The sequence below is a fragment of the Protopterus annectens genome, chromosome 13.part0 (genome assembly GCF_019279795.1).
Source record: "Protopterus annectens isolate FY-2018-M chromosome 13.part0, PAN1.0, whole genome shotgun sequence".
NCBI lineage: Eukaryota > Metazoa > Chordata > Ceratodontiformes > Protopteridae > Protopterus > Protopterus annectens.
In genome coordinates, this window is record NC_056747.1 from 276,762,484 (window position 1) to 276,784,720 (window position 22,237).

Sequence of the window (22,237 nt, forward strand, 5' to 3'; positions counted from 1 at the left end):
AGACATCATCTGGGAGAAGCCATGCAAACTTACGTGGGTGGAGGGGAAGTCTGAAGAGGAAGTATTCCAGTCAATATTAACATCCCAGAGAATAACAAGTTTCCTGGGGGCAGTTAGTGGACAGCCATTGGAGGATACCCTTCAAGGTATTTGTGTTGTTACCTGGGGGAATATAGATACATGCAATGTTTATAGATTTGCATTTGTTGAGTTGGACCTTTGTGATGAGTATTTCTGCATTGTTAGTAAACAAGGCATTTGGGTTACTAGTTTTGGCTACTTCCAGAGTGGATTTATACAAAATAGCTACCCCCCCCCCCCCGAACACACTACTGGGGATTCCTATGAAGCAAGGCAGAAAAGCTAAGTCAAAAGATGGTGCCTTTCTATATCAGGCTTTTTGATACCTCTGTAATTAAGCAGGAGTGGGAGAGGAGGTGTGCAGGTTCAAGGTGGGGGAGGGGGGTAGACACAAAGTAATGCAAGGTTGCGAGTCAGAAAAACTGGACTAAGTCAGCTGCTAAAAAGAAAATAGGAAAACAAAGTTAAGTTAATTCCAGGTCAGTGTGGTGCAGTATTTTCCTAATAACTACAAATGTTATGCTACGAATCTAGTACAGAGTGGTGAAAAGGACCAATACTTCTGCAGGGAAAAGCAAGTATGGGCTGCGGGTACATTAGTAAACTTTCCAAGAGAAAGTAGTTTCAAGTAATTGACCTAGGAGTACTATAGGAAGAGAGAAATGGTGGTGGGGGGGGGGGGGCACCAGTAGTGTGCACGTGTACAGTGAAAGGGGAAACAAGTTTTCAGTTTGGAGGACAGATTAAATACAGCTCTAACATACACTAGTGTAGCTGAAAGCACTTTAGTGTTCTACCGATGCAGGGTATCACAGTGCAGGGCAATGAGACAGCCTTGGGCGGATTGTAGGTTGGCCAAGACACAGGATGTAACTTTTGCTGAGGGGAATGAGAGCACACTACTGGGGATTCCTATGAAGCAATGCAGAAAAGTTAAGTAAAAAATGGTGGGGATGAGTTTACAGGGTTAGAAGACAACTAGCAGTTGAGCTAAATTGTGTTTAAGCCCAGAGTTTTCCTTTAACAACTGAAGGAGTGATTGTACTTTACAGATACAACAAGCAGGAGCACAATGTTCTTCATATAAAGCCATCAGGTACATCTATCATAGGGTGAAAATATGGGCCCACATTTGTTCTCTTTTCCAGGTCTCAATCAGCAACTTGTCCAGAATTATCAGCCACCAGTGTCTTAAACATCTTGGTCTCCATTACTAATGCATCATGTATACAACAGCAAATAACTGAACTCTTCAAACAACAACAAAATGGTAGCACAGTCTGAGGAAAAGAAAAAATAAAAAGAATTGTGAGGGAAAGAAATCAAAGAAGTGTCATGGTCTAAAAAGGGGCATTGAAAAAATGCTAAACTGCTTTAAAAAAAACTGAATTCCAAACAAAATTTGTGTTGAAAGTAGCCAGCATACATTTCTCCGATCCTAGCTCAACACACAGCAAGTAATATCTGTAAAGGAAGCTAGTTTGTATAGCATTATTTGTAAAAATAGTAGGAACTAATTCTAGGAAAGTTTCAGATGACAGGGTGACTAAAGGCTTGGAAAGCCTTAGTCCTCTACTTGACACTGATGACCTACTCTTACCAAATCAAATGTTACAGGTATGCACTACAAGGTTGATCTGTTATCAGAAGAGCTGTGGTCGCAAGAACATTTAAGATTTACACTACAGGCATTACGCAAGTTCATCATAGAAATTCCACTTGATGCTAACCCCTCCACCTCAGTATCATACTAAACTGCTTCCTCCTCTAACTCTAACCCAAGTTAAAAAGGAGAAAGCAAGAGACAGGGTGATGATAGGAGGTTTGTTTTTTCACCCAGAACTCTACTCTCAGATTAGCATTATACACATTTGTAACAGGAACCATAATTACATATGTGTGTATCTTTGATTATACTCACTATTGAGGAACTGACAACACTTGGGACTTCTGTTGCAGAAGACCTGACTTCCAGAGCTTCTTACCCTCCCCAATCCTGGCAGATGCTTTTTCACATGCATGTATGTTCATACAAACTTTAGTTCCTCCTAGCCCCGGTCAGATACAGACCAGATCATGAGCTGCTGAGTGGCATGCCCTCTTCCACAGAATGGCAACCAAAGGAGTACTTCCAAAGGTCTGAGTAGGGGGCTACCTTATAAGGGAAAAAATAGAAGGAATACTACAGGAAGGAAACAATACTTTCCTAACAAATACGGTGTACTGCTCATTATTGCAGAAGTGATAATATTTGGGAAGAGTCTTGGACTTTATGGACCAGTTCTATGCAGCAATGTAAGTGTCCTTGTATAGTATGGCTGTAGCATATTTTAAAGGAAATGTCAAGCTGCCACTAAACAGACGCTGTAAGTAAAAAGAAATTTTGTGGGCCAATGGTAACCAGTAAAACTGGAGAATTCATAGATTCTCAAATACTAATTTGTTTAAATGTTTGAAAGATAGAGGAAGCAGTAGATTAAGGGTTGGCTAATATATCCAACAGTTTCTGCATCTCGGGCAATGGGTTTTCAGACACTTTCATATATTTCTTTATGCATTTTAACACATATCTCTAGTTGCAAGTCTTTGGTCTCCGATTACTGCCTGCATCAATTCCTCATAACTGCAGCAAGTCCACTTGACATATCTCCATAAGCTTTGCAATTTGTAATCCTTACATAACCACCAACCCATATAAACAAAGGTAGGTCAGCTCAATATTTTGCAGATAATGTTAATGTTAAACTAAGTATGGTACAACCTTCACACACATATACCTGTACATCCATGTATTGGCATGTAAGCCTGTGTGTATTTTATATATATATATATTTTTTTTGTAACCAAGGTTTTTAAACCTCATCCCTAGAGGTTTCTGAAATACACTGAGCTAATATAGCCTTTTTTCTACTACTATACTAAAACAGAGGGATATGAAATATTAAATTTAAAGGATTAAATGGTGGAAGTTAAAAAAAGGTGATTGTAAGGTGGAGTTCAGGGAAGAGTTAAGACAGGCACTGGGAGGCAGTGAAGAGTTACCAAATAGCTTGGTGGGACATCTGGACAGAGGAAGGAGGACAAGGAGACCTGGTGGTGGAATGAGGAAGTACAGGAGAGTATACAGAGGAAGAGGCTGTTGAAGAAGAAGTGGGATTGTCAAAGAGATGAAGAAAGTAGACATGAGTATAAGGAGATGAGGCGCATTGCAAAGAGAGAGAGGTGGCGAAGGCCAAGGATACAGCATATGGAGAGTTGTATCAGAGATTGGACACTAAAGAGGGATAAAAGGACCTGTACCGACTGGCTAGACAGAGGGACAGAGCTGGGAAAGATGTGTAGCAGGTAAGGGTGATAAAGGATAGTGAGGGAAACGTACTCACAAGTGAGGAGAGTGTGTTGAGTAGATGGAAAGAGTACTTTGAAGGGCTGATGAAAGAGAGAGATTGAGAAGGTTGGATGATGTGGGGATAGTGAATCAGGAAGTGAAACAGATTAGCAAGGAGGAAGTAAGGACAGCTATGAAGAGGATGAAGAATGGAAAGGCTGTTGGCCCAGATGACATACCAGTGGAAGCATGCAGATGCTTAGGAGAAATAGCAGTGGAATTTTTAACCAGATTGTTTAATGAAATTTTGAAAAGTCAGAGCATGCCTGAGGAATGGAGAAAAAGTGTTTTGGTACCTATCTTTAAGAATAAGGGTGACGTACAGAGCTGCAGTAACTACAGAGGGATAAAACTGATCAGTCACAGCTTGAAGTTATGGGAAAGAGTAGTGTAAGCTAGGTTAAGAAGGGAGGTGATGATTAGTGATCAGCAGCATGGTTTCATGCCAGGAAAGAGCACTACAGATACAATGTTTGCTCTGAGTGTGTTGTTGGAGAAATACAGAGAAGGTCAGAAGGAGTTGCATTGTGTCTTTGTGGACTTAGAGAAAGCATACGACAGGGTGCCTAGAGAGGAGTTGTGGTATTGTATGAGGAAGTCGGGAGTGGCAGAGAAGTATGTAAAGAGTGGTACAGGATATGTACAAGGGTAGTGTGACATTGGTGAGGACTGCGGTAGGAGTGACAGATACGTTTAAGGTAGAGGGTGGGATTACATCAAGGATCAGCTCTGAGCCCTTTCTTATTTGCAGTGGTGATGGACAGGTTGACAGAGGAGATCAGACAGGAGGCCCCGTGGACTATGATGTTTGCAGATGACATTGCGATATGTAGTGGGAGTAGGGACCAGGTTGAGGAGACCCTGGAGAGGTGGAGATATGCTTTACAGAGGAGAGGAATGAAGGTCAGCAGGGCTAAAACAGAATATATGTGTGTAAGTGAGAGGGAGGGTAGAGGAATGGTGAGGATGCAGGGAGTACAGTTGGTAAAGGTGGATGAGTTTAAGTACTTGGGATCAACAGTTCAGAGTAATGGTGAGTGTGGAAGAGAGGTAAAGAAGAGAGAGTACAGGCAGGGTGTAATGGGTGGAGAAGAGTGTCAGGAGTGATTTGTGACAGATGGGTACCAGTAAGAGTGAAAGGGAAGGTCTACAAGAGGGTAGTGAGACCAACTATGTTATATGGGTTGGAGACGGTGGCATTGACAAAACGGCAGGAGTGAGAGCTGGATGTGGCAGAGTTAAAGATGTTAAGATTTGCACTGGGTGTGACTAGGATGGAGAGGATTAGGAATCAGTACATTAGACTGTTAGCTCAGGTTGGACAGTTTGGAGACAAAGCAAGAGAGGCGAGATTGCATTGGTTTGGACATGTGCTGAGGAGGGATGCTGGGTATATTGGGAAAAGGATGGTAAGGATGGAGCTGCCAGGTAAGAGGAAGGCCTAAGATAAGGTTTATGGATGTGGTGAGAGAGGACATGCAGGTGGTTGGTGTGAAAGAGCATGAAGCAGAGGACAGGAAGAAATGGAAACAGATGATCCGCTGTGGCAACCCCCAACGGGAACAGCCAAAATAAGATGATGATGACTAAAACAGAGGGATATATAAATGACATTTGTTTGGCCCCTTTAAACTTGTCAGATGGTAGAAATTACTTTGACATGCCTTATCCATCTGTGAAACCACTGACAAAAGTTCTTACTTTTAAACGCTCTTATTTAGTACTTTTTGTCTTAGAACGGATGTGTGCATGTGTATGGAAAAACTCTCTGCCATCACTGAAATCACTGGCCTGTTTACTTCTGGCTTCCTAGCTCACTCTTTCTCTTTAGCCAATCTTTAATACTCATGCAGATGATGCTACACTAATAATATTTTCTTTTTCTAAATTAGACATTCATACTTTGTTCATATTACATTTTTAATTATCTTGATATTATGCTTTATTCCCCCTTTTATTTCATTTCCTTAGTCTGATTAACCTTATTTCAATCTGCAGAGTTTTTTCTTTTCTTTTTTTTTTTTAATTTAACCCACTTTATCATGAGTACCTGTCCTCTTGTTCCACTAAAATTCCCAATTTCTGCCTCTGCACTCAACACATTTGGGGAACTATTTCATGTACCAGCTTGGATATTCTTTTGCATTACCAATATGCTTTACTGCACATGTAATCAGTTTAATTTTCAAAATTAATCCTAGGTAGATGCAGTTCTACCTCAATGGTATTTGTCCAAAATATTAAGTAGAGTTATTTCCTGAAGTAGGGAAGAGGGTGACTTGGTGGCAGCTTAGTCTCTTAGCTCTCTTACCTCAGAAATATTTCTGACAGGAATTTTATGATTTAAATAATATTTTGTGGATAATCTTATAGTCGATATTACGAAAGAACTTTGGGACAACTATTGAACTAATTTTTAATAACACACATTAAAAAATCCTGTCAATTTCAACAATTCAAGATATTCTCTCTCAGCTGTCCAGAATGAGTCATGCAAAAAGCTCTTCAGAGGATTCCTCTCTCAAGAAGGAACGGCATTCCTTATTAACAAATATCCAGGATTTATCACTAAAAATTGACAAAATAAACAAGAAAGTGGATAACTTTAAGGATAAATGTTCTCAACAACTGGAACATCTTCAGGAAATCAATATGCAACAGAAAGGACAAATACCTGCAATGGAACAAACACTAAATGATATGGAAACTTGACTCACGGAGGAAGAACAAAACAGAATATTTAATAAAACAAAATGCTTATTTATTAGACAAACTGGATGATTTGGAAAACAGATCAAGAAGGAACATCTGGGTTTATGGACTAACTGAGAAAACTGAGACAGACAACATAATTTCCTCACATTCTGGATTCCCTCCACACTAAATTTACCCGAACCACTCTCCTATGGCACTGCGCATGCACTTAGATCCACGTATATTACAGAAATATGAGCTGAAATAGCTCAGTTGGGAGAGCGTTAGACTGAAGATCGAAAGGTCCCTGGTTCAATCCCGGGTTTTGGCAAAGAAACCTTTAGGGATGGGAAGGTGGCCTAATGGTTAAGGTGTTTGCCTTACAAACACAAGATGCAGGGTTTGAGTCTCACAAGGGATAATTGGCTAGGCTTAAAATGGCTCACAAGGGCAGTAAGCTTAGTACTAACCTATGAACCTATGAAAACCTTGCTGCAGCAAAGATCCATAATAATGAGACTTTTTTTCTAGTCAGGACAAGGAACTCATCTTAAAAACTGCATGGGCTAATTCACCTAGCAAATACCAAGATGCTGTAATCAGATTTGACAATGATTACTCCTCAGCTATGGTTTCAAAACGAAAAGATTGTCTTCACAATAAAAGCATTAAAAATGATACAACTGAAAACACATTTATTATGCCCAGCCAGACTAAAAACCTTCTTTCCAGAAGGCACAAAAATATTTGACTCACTGATTCAGCAACAAAATACTTATTTAACAACAATATCATTTAACTGGGGGAAAGCAATGGACTGGACTAGCACCACTACCAAAAGAATTGCTGACAAGAATGGTTGGAAAACTGTGGAACAAAAAGGTACTTGCATATTATCACAACCAGATTCTGAAAGAGTCACTTACCGCCGGCCCTTCAAGCTACCATTCTGTTCGGGAAATAACATCCACTTTTTTTTTATGATGTTATGTTTACAACAGAAAATAACGGAAATCGAAAACATTACCATGTTTAAAAATGATATCTTATTCAGCACTCTGGTGGCTCTGTATGATCAGTACTTCTGCGACTGAAACTCATGTTCATAATCAAGCGGTCTTTCAGTTAACTTATTATTGCACTTGTTAGGCAAGTATTTTTATCACGGCAAGCTTTTACATGCTGGCACCCCTGCTGTAACTTAATTGTTGTTTCTAACAGTATAGAAATGTATCTGTTAGAGCAAAACAGAGATGCTGGTAGACCCCCTAATGGTAATGAGATCAGGAGGTACAACTGAAGCTCCATGTCAAATATGTAGCAGTTTGGCTGAGCAGCTCATTCTTTGTAAGATGGTTAGACATAACTGCAAAGCTCCCATTTCAGACCCCCACACACCCTCCCAAAAAAAAAAAAAAAAAAGAGCAGGGGGAAAAAAAACATATAGCTTACAATGATTTTTTTCGGAATGGTTTAAGTGTCAGGAAAGGACACTGCTGAGCAAGAGGAATTAACATTATTCCTCTCCCCATGTGCAAAACAATCTGAAAGAACAGTAGTTAGGACTTTACACACCCCTGGTTAGGTTACCATACATTGTTTCGCACACCCATTATGAGACATGTGACTGCTGAAATCTGGTTGCGCTAATATGCAAGTACAAAAAAAAAAAAAAAAAAAAACTAAATGACAAAATGGAATTTTTAAAACTGTAGCTCCTATCAATACACTGCATTAATATCAACCTTTTCACTATGGAAACCAGCCATATAGCCTTTTAAATTTGACTACTTATTCTTTCCCTTTTTGGGAGGGGGATACAAAATATTGTTTTAAAACAATCTCATTCCATGCTCACTTTAACATATGGCAGTGAAAAGCAAAGTGAACTACTTAATGCATACAGATTACTGCTTGCTGCCTTATATGCTCATTGATTAACAGTAGAAAGTGTATATTTACAACTGCTTACTCTTGAGGTAGATGCTTTTGATTAATTATCTAGATGAAATGAATAAGTATAGAACAATAGACTGAACAATTGCTGTATTCTCACTGACTAATAAATTCATATGACTATAATACAGATAGATGGCCCTTACAGATGTCCGGGGAGTACTTTACATATACACAAACAACGCTACATTCATAACATCAATAAATTTACTCTATTACTAAGCAGCAAAATGTTCCATGCCATGTTGTTGTAGTCTTACTATAACTGTCAAGCCACACACTCCTCAGATTAAGAAACGAGCTTCACATTTTATTGTATTTCGTACAGTTATTGCCATCTGAGTGTGGGTCCAGTGTAGAACAAATGGAGGATGTATGCCTTTTCAAAGACTATGCATTTCATAATTAAAATCCTCCCTCCGTAAGCAGTAATCGATATTGATATGTCAGAAAGGATTGCTGAGGTAGTAGTTCATATAGGAGCCTGGCGAATGAGTGTTGTTGGTTTTATACAGTGTTTTGTGACAGTATTTAAGTGCGTACATCTAGTGAGCCTTCTACAGTAGCAACACAGATTATAAGGCCCTGCAGTACATTTTTTTTTACTGTTTTTTTGGTTGCAATGGTTCCCAGAGGCAATCTAGCTCGAGACTTACCTTGAGGTAAAGATTTTAGATCCTGTGTCTTCTCGCCTACCTCACAAGCTCTCTTGCAGCTTTAAAATGATTATCTGCAGCTCATTTACTACAGTGAAATGGTCCAATAGCTCCCCTTTGATGATTGAGCCATGCACTTGCAGTTATCATTTCAAAAGTGAAAGACTAGTGTTTAGATTAGCTCATTCAAGTTTTAATTACAACAAATAGGTACAATTTTTTTTTTAAAATAAACTGCTGTTCTGTTAACGTTGAGCTCAGCGTATACGTCTGCATGGTTAAGGGCGTCTCACAGTGACTGACACAGTTAACGGGCATGGAAACGCCAGATAATCAGCTTCCTTAACATCATGTGAAATTAAGAGGCAATCAACATCCGCAAATAAATGAATAGTCTTATAGTGATGAAATACATTTACTTAGTTTGCCAAATTGTTGTTGCAAGTGAACGGATAATAGTTAATACAGCTATAAAGTGGTGCATGGGGAACTTAGCTGTATACTTCTGAAACTTACAAAGAATGGCTCAGTACATCATTACTGAATAATCAGACTAACATTATCATAAAGAATAAATATTATTTTAATAATTTTTAGACCTGAAACCAGGACTCTAAGGCCATCACCTCTACATATTCAGTAAAAGGACTGAGGTCACTGATGGGATGGTTTTTATTAGTGTGAATTATTATATGAAACAACCACCAGTAATAGGGGCACTTGGTGTAGCTTTTAGTTAATCTTGGCTTTGGGAGTAAACAAATATGGTCTATCTAGTCGAGGCTGATGGAGAAGCATGGTAGAATGAGTCTTTAAGGTTATGTGCTAAAGTTAAAGATTTATGTACCTACAAGACAGGCAACAGGCAGTACTGTGGAAGGGTAAACTCTCCTCTCACCTCCCCATCAGACTGGAGTCCCCCAGGGATAATACTAGGTCCCCTTCTTTTTTCCATCTTTATAAATGAACTTGGTGCAGTCATTCCAGAGGCTACCTGCATTCAATATGCAGATGACTCAACCTTGATCTGCTCTGCCTCCTCCCCTACAAAACTTACCACAATAACCCAAAACACCTTCAACAAGGTTGAAAATTGGTTATTAAACCAATGATTAATACTAAATCCCAACAAAACTAAGTTACTTCTCTTCACCCCAACAAATAGAACCAAATCACCATCATTCAACATAATAGCTAAAAATGGCACCATCATCTCCCCAGTAACCCAAACTAAACTGTTGGGTGTCATGATCGACGACAACCTTAGGTTTGATGTACACATCAATCAAACCATAAAAACTATCAATAAGAAATTTGGCAGCCTCTGTAGGATCAGATCATTCCTAACCCCGCAAGTAAGAACTGCTATTGCCCGCTCCCATCTTCTATCAACCCTTCTCTATGCCTCCCCTCTCTTCTCTCACCTGAGTAAAACCGATCTCAAAATATTGTCAACATGCTACAACCACATTTCTAGATTTCCAACTGGCACACCCTACCGGACCCACCACTGTCTGAACCTGAATCTCCTGGGCTGGCTGGAAACTACACCAACTCCTCCAGCTCAACCAGCTCATAGTTGCCCATAAAATACTCCACCACCCAGACACTACTCCAGCCCTCAGAAACATAATCCGCCCTTACAGCAACAATCGAACACTCCGCTCATCCACCAAACTTCTAGTACTTATGACCAAATCAAACCACACTGCAGGTGACTCCCTCTTTGTCAACTCTGTCGGTAAAAACTGGAACTCACTACCAGATGACATTACCCAAGAATCTTCGCCAATGTTATTTAAACACAAACTTAAAAGCCACCTTAAGTCACATTGGTTATGTCCCTGTACCAACCCTGACTAGTACCCCTTACACCCCCTCCACCTCACTTTAACTTCAAACAAACTACCCTAACAGTCCATCCAAACAAGTTGATCATACCAACTAAACTAGGTATTATTGCCTTGATAAAATATCCTAAACCCTAGGTAACAATTACCTACTACCACAACTTAAAGTATGTCTCATGCCTCATGGATGGATGTATTCTGCTATGCCTGTAATCAGCCTGTATGTTCTGTAACTGAAATTATTGTACTATCTATTTTTCTTTCTGTATTCACTGTTACTTAATGCTATCTACCTAAAATGTGTAAATTGTTATGTGTCTGGAGCTTTTCTCCCCGGGACTCCGCTGAAAATGGATATGTATCCAGTTGGACCATCCCGGTCAACAAATGTAAAATAAAATAAAAATAAATAAATGTAGATGGTTTCCCATTGTTGCATTGGAATTTCTTAAGATTCAAAGCAGCCACAACAACTGGTTTTTGAGACGTCTGGTGTCACTAGCTTGAGATCAGATCATAATAAATCCTTCAATTACCTAAGGGCTCCCATACTTGTTCATTTCACCTTTATAGTAGCGCTGACCTTTAAGAGTTGCTACAGTAGAACTGCGAACAATTATAGTGTGTTAGAAGCACTGAGAAAGATAAAAAGTAAGGTGAATTGTGAACAAGCAAAGAAAGAATTTGTCTAGATGGTGTGACACCAGGATGAGTGGAAAAGCAGGGCAAGGGCACTAGAAAAATGCTGAGGGGTACAGTATGCAGAAGGTGAGCTCGAAGTCTTTTGCTTTGGATTTCAATAAACCTATCCACAAATCTTACAGATTCCCTTCACACATGTAAGACAAGTAATCAGTAACTTGATTATAATGAGTGGATACATGCAGAAGCGGTAGATGAAAAATGACAACTTTTGCTGTTTGACCCCAGGTAATAGTCATTAACCAGGTATAATAGAGATCCTCCCCACCTCTCTTTTGGGAATGTAAACTGTAAAGCCCTGAGAGCAGTTATGACTAGTAATGCCGGACACTATGGATTGGCGACGTATAGAGTTTGTAGCGTATCTCAGAAGGATCACCTGCAGGTGACAAATCATGTTCAGAACATCCACCTTTTTGTTTGTTATATACTGCGAGAGGCAGTGGTCCATAGAAGATGGAAAGTTGAAAGCTAATGCTGCTGTAGACACTATTCACTGATTTTGTATTCCACCTCCCCCACTTCAGTGTTAATCTACATAGATGTTACAAACCAACTTTCTAGTGAGTCATTCAGTGACTGGGGAGTGTGTGAATTGATGTACTCTCCTCTAATATGTACTCCACGTGCAGGCATAGTAGAAATAGTCTCATTACTGCAAAACTCGCTCTGCTCACGCCTGTAATAAAACTACCAAAATGGGCTTTTATCCATCGTTGTGCTCATAGACAAACCTATTCTGGCAGATCACTTTATGGAAATTCTGAGGTATTTATAAAACAAAAATCAGATTATAAAGTTTGCTTCATACATCAATACTAGGAACAATATTCACCTCTCTGCTGACATTGAGAGTGGTGACTTTTCAAACAAGCAGAGTTACGACAAATTTATTTTCCCTAACATTATGTAATTGTTAAGGTACCATTTTTGACATCTCTGTCAAATCAAACTTATACCTCTCAACATCTGAGCCAGAGAATTCTGGAGAAAAAATTAACACTTATTATGAAAAATTAGATTCATAAGGTAACTGCAAATATTTGATGCACTTTTTGTTCTCATATTATTGCAATCCCTTTTCTTTTCTTCAAGTGGTTATATAAATGGTTAAATAACTTAGAAATAGTTTGTAAATATTAAAATTTAAGCTGACTGAGTCTATGTTTAAATATCCCAGACTTTACACAAACTTAGAAGGTAGAGAGCATAGATTTTCTCAAACCTGAATGCAGTTAGAGGGTTCGCTTCGGTAGTTACACTACACAGGCAACAGGTTTACTACCTCAGTGTTGAATAATGGTTATCTTATTAGATTTTATAAATTTTTAACTTTTTTTTATTGTTTGGTGTCTGTCAGAACTGCACATACATTTTACACAGGAAACTACCTGGAACATTCTACAAACTCATATTTAATGTCCTATATCATACACATACACTGTTTATATAACCTTAAATTTAAATGAAGAATATGAAGTGTCCATCAACATTAATGGTTTAAATAACATAAAAAGAAATTTAAACACATTAACCTACATAAACCTCAATTGGTATTCCTACTAGAAACACACCTTTTACAGCAAAATATAAATAAGTTAAATCTCAACAATTACGCAATCAAGTTCCCAATTCAACCAGAAAAAGAGAGGGGTAGCTATATTATGCAGAAATACAACAGTTATTGCCAAAATAATCAACTCTCATCAAGATTCGTCCGGTATGTTTTGTTTAGTAAACACTGAAATAAATAGAAACAGCTATACATTAGTCAATTTATAATGGGTCCCAGGAATTGGAGTTAAAATAATTAACCATCATTTTGAAGACATAATTCATTTAGCAAAGGGCAGTTTAATAATAGCAGGAGACTAACTGAATCATGGATGATAAAGACATGGATTGAAAAACAAAAAAAGAAATCTTCCACATCAAAGTTCATTTACACAACATGTATTAAGGATATCAATGATTTTGTTGACATACAGTCACTATTCTTTACCTTCTGTTCACAGACACATAATTCCCACTCTAGAATTGATAAGCTATAGGTGTTGAATGACTTACCAACAAAATTAGAAGGAGTCAAGGTTATAACTTGTCCCTTATCGGACCACAATGCATTCGTTTTTTAAATAGATTGGAGTGGGATTAGATCTATCACAATAACTAGAATACCTTCATATATAACAAAATTAAAAGAATTTAAAGGAATTTTACATAAAAGAAATAAATACTTTTTTAGAAACTAACAGAAGACATATCAGAAACATATCTGGGATTCCTTAAAAACATATACCTATGGTAAAGTTTTATCTTGGTATATTAACAAACAAAAACATGAACAAAGACATGCTAGATATACAAAATAAAGTAGATGAGCTTAAATTAGAAATCCAAATAGGAAATACAGATCTAATGCTGGAATTTGTTCAAATGAACAATAAGTATACTGAAATTCTACATCATAAAATTATGATTAACCTAGAGAAAATTAATTCTTACTCTATGAATCCCACTTATCAGAGGCAATTGGCAAACATATGAAAAAAATATTAAAAGTAAAAAAAAGAGAGTTATATATCCCTTATACAAAGAAGTTACCGATTTAAACATTTTAGAAGCTTTCAGACTCCAATACAATACAAATAACTTTTAATTTGTTGAAGAGATAAGACCTGAGAATTTAATCATTCCTTAATAAAAATATACTCACTAAATTAACACAAGAACAAATAAGTATTGTGAATAAGCCCATTACTATGACAGAATTAAAGTCACAAATAAGCATACTCAAATCAAATAAAGCTCCTGGTCCAGGTAATATATCAACAGAAATGTATAAACTAATACAGAGTCAAGCTCTACTCTTACTTTCAAAAGTATACACTATAGTTAAGGAAGATATAAACATACTTCCCTCCTGGAAATATTCGTTAATATCCCCAATGATAAAACCAGGTAAAGATGAAAAACGTTGAACTTCATATAGGCCCATAACCTTACTAATGTAGACTATAAAATGTTTATGGCAATTTTTGCAGATTGAACATTTTCTCTTCTTATTAATATAAAAAGATCAAACAGGCTTTATAAAATAGGAGAAATACTTATGATTTTTAAGAGAATTTTAACACAAAATGATACATTTTAGGGTTTGGATTTAACTATAATCTTGATATCAATAGTGCCTTTGATTCGGTTGATTTGAATTACTTATTTCTAGTTTTAGATGAATACAAATTCCCTACAGCTTTCATTACACTAATCAAATCCCTTTTACGAAAATTCCCTAGCATATGTCAAACTAGGATCCTATAGATCTGGATCAATTACAACTATAAAAGGGACTAAACAAGGTTGCCCATTGTCACCTTTGTTATTTGCACTACTGATTGACCCTTTGCAAATAAGCTTAGATAATAAAATTAAAGGTATACAAATCAAAATAACCTTAAAATGTTAAGTTGTCAATCTCGCCTTCATTCTTGCTTGATGGGTTCGGAGCCGATCCCTCGGCTCCGACTCGGCACTTGCTAAGCTCGAGAGTCACTTTTACCAGCTCGAGGCAGCCCCATATCCCATGATGCAAGGCGGTAAGTACCCAGATCTCGTTTGCCGCTTCGCTTATGAGGTCCTCCTTTTACCAGCTCCTGGTAAGTGATTTGTTAATTCGCTATTTTAGCCCCTTTTAACTTTAAAACCCTTTATTGTTAGTTTTTATTTAGTTTTAAACTTTTTCTGACAGAAATTTGTCTGTCTCTTCTTATTTTTTTAGTCAGACTTTCTCCCATCCCATCCCCCCCCCGTTAGGGTGTGTGTGTGTGTTTTTTTAGTTATACCTGTGGGTATATTTAATTTAATTCTTTGACTGGTGTGTGTGTCTGTTTGCACCATGTCAAAAGAAAGGGTCTCAGGCTTTAAGAAGTGTGACTCGTGCTGTCAGAAAATGTCTCTGACAGACTGTCACACTTCTTGCCTGTACTGCCTGGGGCCTCTTCACCTGCAGGACTCCTGTGCTATTTGTCATTCTTTCAGCCAGAGAGTCCTGCAGGAAAGAAGAAATAAGTTGATACTGAGGGGCCTTCTTAAGCCGGAGGGCTCTCCGGCTAAGTCGGCTCCATCCAAGACTACCAAGTCTTCCAAGGCCCAGGCTTCTGTGTCAAAGCCTGCGGCCTCGGCTCCGACTCGTTCTGAGTCGAGATCGGCTCCGGCTGGAGCCGATTCTGGCTTGACTAAGCCTTCGGCACCGATGGCTATCTGTGCCGAATCTGCATCGACCACTTTGGTGTCGGCTCCGATCGGTTCCGACCACCATGTGGCTCAGGCATCGGTGTCGGCTCCGATCGGCTCCGACACCGTTACTTTTGTGGCTGTATCGGCTCCGGCTGGAGCCGATGCACCGAGGTTACCTGTCGGCTCCGATAAGTTGTCGGCTCCGACAGGTTCAATAGTTTCATCGGGTCCGATGGCTCCTTCGAGGAAGAGGTCGAGGTCTCCTTCCTTGGAGCCGATACTTTCGGCTCCGGCTTCACCTCTCCTCTCGGAACGGAGCCATCGGAGCCGATCTTCAAGGTCATCCAGGCTTTCTGACCATGACTTAGAGAGAGTGGTCAGTAGATTACTTAAGTCACAGGCACTGGCCCAAATGTTACATAGTCCGTCTCAACAGACGACTATTGGTCCACACCCCGTTGCAGTTCCTCCTTCAACTCTACCCCAGAGCTTGGAGTTGGAGTCTTCGGGAATGGTTACTGCTACGGCTGAGGGACGGATACCCCTTCTGTTCCTTCAGCCTCTACTCTTATCTCCTCTTGAGACCTTCCTTAGAGGGATTCGGTGGCGTGGCTTCCATGGTCTCGTCCGAGGGCGTGAGTGGCATCGGACCCTTGTGCGAGCGCGCTCTTCTCCTTGGAGCCTCGGCCTTGGTGAGCTCGGCTCCGACATCTGCCTCGGAGACTTCCCTTCGGTGGTCCCTGGGTTCCTAGCTCTTGAACGGGTTCTCTCGGACCTGCCTGGGAGGGGAGCATTCGAGGTGATGAAGAGTGTGCTGGCCACTGGTATCAGCCAGCAGTCTGTTCCCTTAGCTCCTCCCTCTATAGTGCCTGTTGACATCTCTGCCACTTCTCTTGCTACAGGACCCAGAGATCCTCCGCCTCAGGTTTCCCCATTGGGAATTTCCCCCTCTTCCGAGGATTCTCCTGATGTTTCGGGAGATCCTCCTAGGAAGAGGACTTGTAAGAGGAAACATGTAGACTCCCCCGAGTCTATCACTTCAGATACTGACTTTGATGAGTCAGAGGGATCTCCAAGATCCCCCTCTGAAGATGTCTCCTTCTCAGACATCCTAGAACTCCTTAGACAGAGGGGAAACTGGCCCACCAATAATCCCTCTGAGGATGAGTCAGTATACCTAGAGGCGTTTGGATCTCGGCCCTCCACCTCCTGGGTGTCTCCGCCTTTCGACCCCATTATGCAGGTTATTGCCCGAAAGGCGTGGGCTGCTCCTGACTCTGTAGAGCCAGTCCCTAGGAGGCCTTCAAAATTTATCACTGCCCTGTGTGACAAGCAATTCCTCACTAAGGGTGTCCCCGCTGATGCCATGGTGGTGGCTGCTGCCACCAAGAAGGAACTTGCAGATCCTTCCGTGGCCGTCCATCCTCCTAATAAGGACTCTAGGACCATGGATAGGTACGGTAAGCGGATGTTTTCCTCAGCGACCTTTGCTATGCGTTCGCTGAATTACCTATGTCACTTCACCAGACTCCAAAGGGATATCCTTAAGGAGCTAGGTGATGTTGTTCAGGATCCTACAGCTGCAGGAGCTCAGGAAAAAATTGCTTCGCAGCTAGGAACCCTTAATTCCATTGCAAACTCCTCCATGCGGCTAATATCATATGCTGCTGATGGAGAGTAGGGCCGCAGGTACAGGTGTGGCTCTTAGCCGCCAAGCCTGGATGCGGCTATGTGACTTTGCAGATCCCTTTAAGGCGTCCTTCACAAATTCTCCCTTTGATGGGTCAGCTTTGTTTGGCCCTCAAGTGAAGGAAACTTTGACCAGGTGTGAGCAGGACGGCAAGACTCTTTCTGTCAGGAGTCCGTTTTCCACCCCTTCTAGACCTTACCCCAAAGGACAGAAAGGTGGCAAAATGTGGTTCATAAATCCCAAGGAGTCACGCAGGATTCACGTGGTCAGTTTACCCCTAGAGGCAGAGGGGGTAACAACAACAGGCGCCGCTCTAGCGGCAGAGGGGGTCCAAAAAACCAGGGAAACAGAGAGCCTCTCTCTGGCAAGCCCTTTCAGCATCCCTGAGATGTTGCCCGGCTGTCCCTCCTTGGAGGCAGTCGGGGGAAGATTATCACTGTACCCAGAAGCCTGGCATTCCCTCACTCAAGACAGATGGGTACAGTCGATCATATCCAAGGGTTACATAATTCCTTCGAGGAAAGTCCTTTCCCTCAAATTCCCTTCCAGATGTACCACCCGGTCTAAGGGAAATTGCAGAGTTAGAAGTCTCAAAACTACTGCAAAAAAGAGCCATTCAGCCAGTTACAAAAGACCATTCAGAGCCGGAATCTACTCAAGGTTCTTTTGGTCCCCAAAAGACGGGAGACTGGAGACCAATATTGGATCTCAGCAGACTCAACAAGTCTGTGAGGAAGACAAGATTCGAATGGTCACTCTTCAGTCAATTCTGCCCTTCTTACAGAAGGACAACTGGTTGTGCTCAATAGATCTTCAGGATGCGTACTATCACATCAAAATTCACAGGCGCTCCAGGAGATTTCTCCGCTTCCGGCTGGGGTCCAGTCATTTCCAGTTCAGAGCCCTGCCCTTTGGTCTCACTACAGCTCCCAGTGTGTTCACCAAATGCATGGCAGTGGTCACGGCTCACCTGAGGCGTCAAGGATTCCAGGTGTTTCCGTATCTCGACGACTGGCTCCTGTCAGCCACCACCAGGCATCAGCTTATTCAAGCCAGGGATTACACAATAAATCTTTGTTCTCATTTGGGCATCTCGATCAACTTCGAAAAGTCATCCTTATCGCCCTGCCAGTCTATTACTTTCATAGGCGCAAACTTAAACACTGTTTGGATGTCAGCTACCCTTACAGATCAAAGAGTTTCAGACATTCAGAGTCATGTCAGGATCATTCTGGCCAACAAGAAAGTACAGGCCAGAATGGTTCTAAAGGTATTAGGCCTCATGGCTGCGGCCATTACTCTTCTTCCCCTGGCTCGATTCTACATGCGCCTTCTTCAGTGGATGCTGTTCACACAGTGGTCGTACCAACAACTTCCAATGCGTCACCAGATTCTAGTGACAAAGACTTGCAAAGATCATCTTGCTTGGTGGATCACATCTCCTCAGGTTCACCAAGGCAGACACTTTGTACCCCCATCCCCGATAGCCACTGTCACCACGGATGCCTCCCTGATCGGGTGGGGGGGTCATTATCAGGGCAGGATGGTTCATGGGACGTGGCAGCCGTTCGAGTACCATCTGCACATAAATGTCCTGGAGATGAGAGCAGTGCTTTTAACGTTGCAAGCCCTCAACGACTTTCTTCCCGTAGGGACAATTGCAGTCCACACAGACAACATGTCTGTAGTTTGGTATATCAACAAGCAGGGTGGAACCAAGTCCTACCCCTTGTGTCGAGAAGCGCTCAGACTATGGCAATGGGCGATCTCCTCTCATAGATTTCTGGTAGCAACGCATATCCCTGGGAAAACCAACATTGTAGCGGACAGATTGAGCAGAGCTATTCTCATGCCTCACGAGTGGTCTCTCAAGCAATCTATAGCGGAAGAGATATTTCTGGAATGGGGTCGTCCATGTTGCGATCTTTTTGCTACTCCCCAAAACAGCAAATGCCCAGACTTCTTCTGTCTCTTCCCTCTACCAGGCCATCCCCCCAGAGACGCTCTGACCCAGGATTGGCCCCAGGGACTTCTTTATGCCTTCCCTCCATTTCCTCTGATCCCTCAAGTTATCCAGAAAGCTACCGTTTTGAGAGCCAAATTGATTCTCATTGCCCCTTACTGGCCTCGACAAGTTTGGTTCCCGTTCCTCCATCGTCACCTTTTGGTGCATCCAGTGCCAGATCTTCTGATTCACCAATCCGGTCAGCTGCACCGGTCTATCCCTTCTCTCAACCTCACAGCATGGTTGCTCCACTTCCTTCCTTAGCCAGGCTTCCTTTGATCTCTAACCCAGTTAGAGACATCATAGTAGCTTCTTTAAAATCCTCTACCAGGAGGATTTATACAAGCAAATGGAAACGTTTCTCTTATTGGGCTAAGGCCAAGAATATTGATCCTTTCACTGCCCCTGTTCAGGCAGTCCTGGACTTCTTAGCAGAGATTTTTCATGCAGGCTCCTCTTCTTCCACAGTCAGAGTTCAATTGGCTGCTATCTCCAACTTTCATGTCGGGTGCAGATCATAATATTATGTCCCATAGGCTCTGCAGGGCCTTCTTGAAAGGAATTTTCCTACTAAAGCCTCCAATCAGGAATCCTCCTCCTCAGTGGGATCTAAATTTAGTGCTGACATCCTTGATTCTTCCCCTTCGAGCCAGCTGTTTCTTGTTCCCTGAAATTTCTTTCTTGGAAAACTTTATTCCTAGTGGCTATTACATCGGCCAGGAGGGTGTCTGAACTTCATGCTCTATCGGTTCGACCCCTATTTGGTTTTCACAAAGACAGAGTATCTTTGAGAACTAATCCGACCTTTTGCCTAAGGTCGCTTCAAAGACCAATTTGAATCAATCCATTGATCTCCTGTATTTTTCCCAAACTATTCAGACAGAGCCGAACAAAAACTACATTATCTTGATGTCCACCGTCAACTCAGATATTATTTGGACAGAACAAAAAAATTTAGAAAATCTGATCAACTTTTTGTTTCCTATGCGGATAATAAGAAAGGCCTTCCTGTTTCTAAAGTGACCTTGCCCAGATGGCTTTCTTCGGTCATCTCTGAAATTTATCTGCTCAGGGGAAAACAGCTGTGCTCAAAACCTAAAGCACATTCAACTAGGAGCTTAGCTACTTCTACAGCCTTTCAAGCTAGACTTCCTTTAGACACTATTTGTGCAGCGCCACTTGGGCCACTCCTCACACTTTTGTTTCCCATTACAAATTGGACTTGGCCTCCAGGGACAGAGCCAGTTTTGGCTCTACAGTCCTCAAGAGTCTGTTCCATTGAGCCACCCAGGATAGAGGTGCTAGGACGGTCCCATCAAGCAAGAATGAAGGCGAGATTGACAACTTAACATTAAGAAGTTATGTACCTACCATAACGTTCCATGTTAGTTGTCTTCTCTCGCCTTCTTTCTTTCGACCCTCCCTCCTTCCCCCAGGCCTGGACAGACCTTGTTATAAGAAATTATTATGCTGAAGACCATTCAGACCTGGTCCTTCTTCCATCCTGTAAGTTTTCTTTCTTCCTTTTGGAAGTGTTTTATGCTTGGTGCTATTGCCCTTTGTCATCAAACGAGATCTGGGTACTTACCGCCTTGCATCATGGGATATGGGGCTGCCTCGAGCTGGTAAAAGTGACTCTCGAGCTTAGCAAGTGCCGAGTCGGAGCCGAGGGATCGGCTCCGAACCCATCAAGCAAGAAAGAAGGCGAGAGAAGACAACTAACATGGAACGTTATGGTAGGTACATAACTTCTTATTTATAACTCCAACTCTTTGCTGATGATATTCTTTTAATCCTGATTCATGTAATTCCCTACAAACTTTATTTAACTCTATATCTATTTTCCAAAATATTTCTGGACTACAGTTTAACGAAAATAAAATAAAAACTTTACTTTCCATCAGTAAAGAGAAAAAATACATACATAAAAAGTTCTCAAATGTACTGGAACAGAAGACAAACTTCATTATTTTGGTATTTATCTGACAAATTATTTAAATTATTCACTTATTTTAAACTATAATACATTAGATAAAAATCGAGCTAATGAAGACAAATTGGAACAAATACCTATTAACAATGGTGGTGGTGCTGCGGTAGCGTTGCCGCCTCACAGTAAGACACTGTCCGGTTCGATTCTCAGCTACAGTGTCTTCTGCGTGGAGACATGCGTGAATGGGCGTACCTTCGTAGAAGGTTGTGCGTCAGGGCTGGTAACTCGGAATGTAAAAATCAACTACCAATCATTAGTGGACCAGAGTTCCGCTGTTGCGACCCCTAACCGGAAAAAGCCAAAAGACTCAACAACAACCTATTAACAATGGAAGACAGGTTATATTTGATTAAATCAATAGTTTTTCCTAAAATATTATACCTCATACAAGTCTCTCTCCCCCCAAGTATATTGTTGAAAAATATAATAAACTAGTATTAAAACTTTTTATGGTTCCCAAACAAACCTCGAATTGCTATAAGCAATCACTTGGCAGATTGGGGAGATGAAGGGATAAATCTACCAAATACTGAAGCATATATACTTTCTTCCACATTATGGTTAATAAAGAAGTTATTTACTTACCATACCGTTCCATCTGAGTAGTTATACTTCATTGTTATCAACCTGTGGGCTTCGGAACTGGACCAGATCCGAGACAGCAGTTTCACCAGCATCAGGTCAGAGCTCCAAGGTCCTCCCCTTACCCATAACACCAGTGAATCTCCTTCCTTCCCTTAGATCAAATTTGCCACCCAACACATGAGCCCGATCAGCAAAAAACCTGACCTACAAGCAAAGACAAGAGAGCCACAAAGGTACTATCTCTAACTCACTCAATTGAAAAAACCCAATAAGGCCAGGGGGAAGGAGGGAGGGTCAATGACAAATGAAGTCTAACTACTCAGATGGAATGTTATGATAAGTACATAACTTCTTTATCTGAAGTAGTTAACTTCATTTGATCATCAACCTGTGGGACAGAG

General features: G+C 40.9%; 1 protein-coding gene and 1 non-coding gene across 3 annotated transcripts in view; one reads left to right on the top strand and one right to left on the bottom strand.

The window, feature by feature from the left end:
• Positions 1 to 22,237, bottom strand: part of LSM4 (LSM4 homolog, U6 small nuclear RNA and mRNA degradation associated) — a 426,988-nt gene that overhangs the window by 306,903 nt on the left and 97,848 nt on the right. The gene's annotated exons all lie outside the window — the stretch shown is intronic.
• TRNAF-GAA lies at positions 6,422 to 6,494 on the top strand. Its single transcript has one exon. It is a non-coding gene; the product is annotated as a tRNA-Phe (tRNA).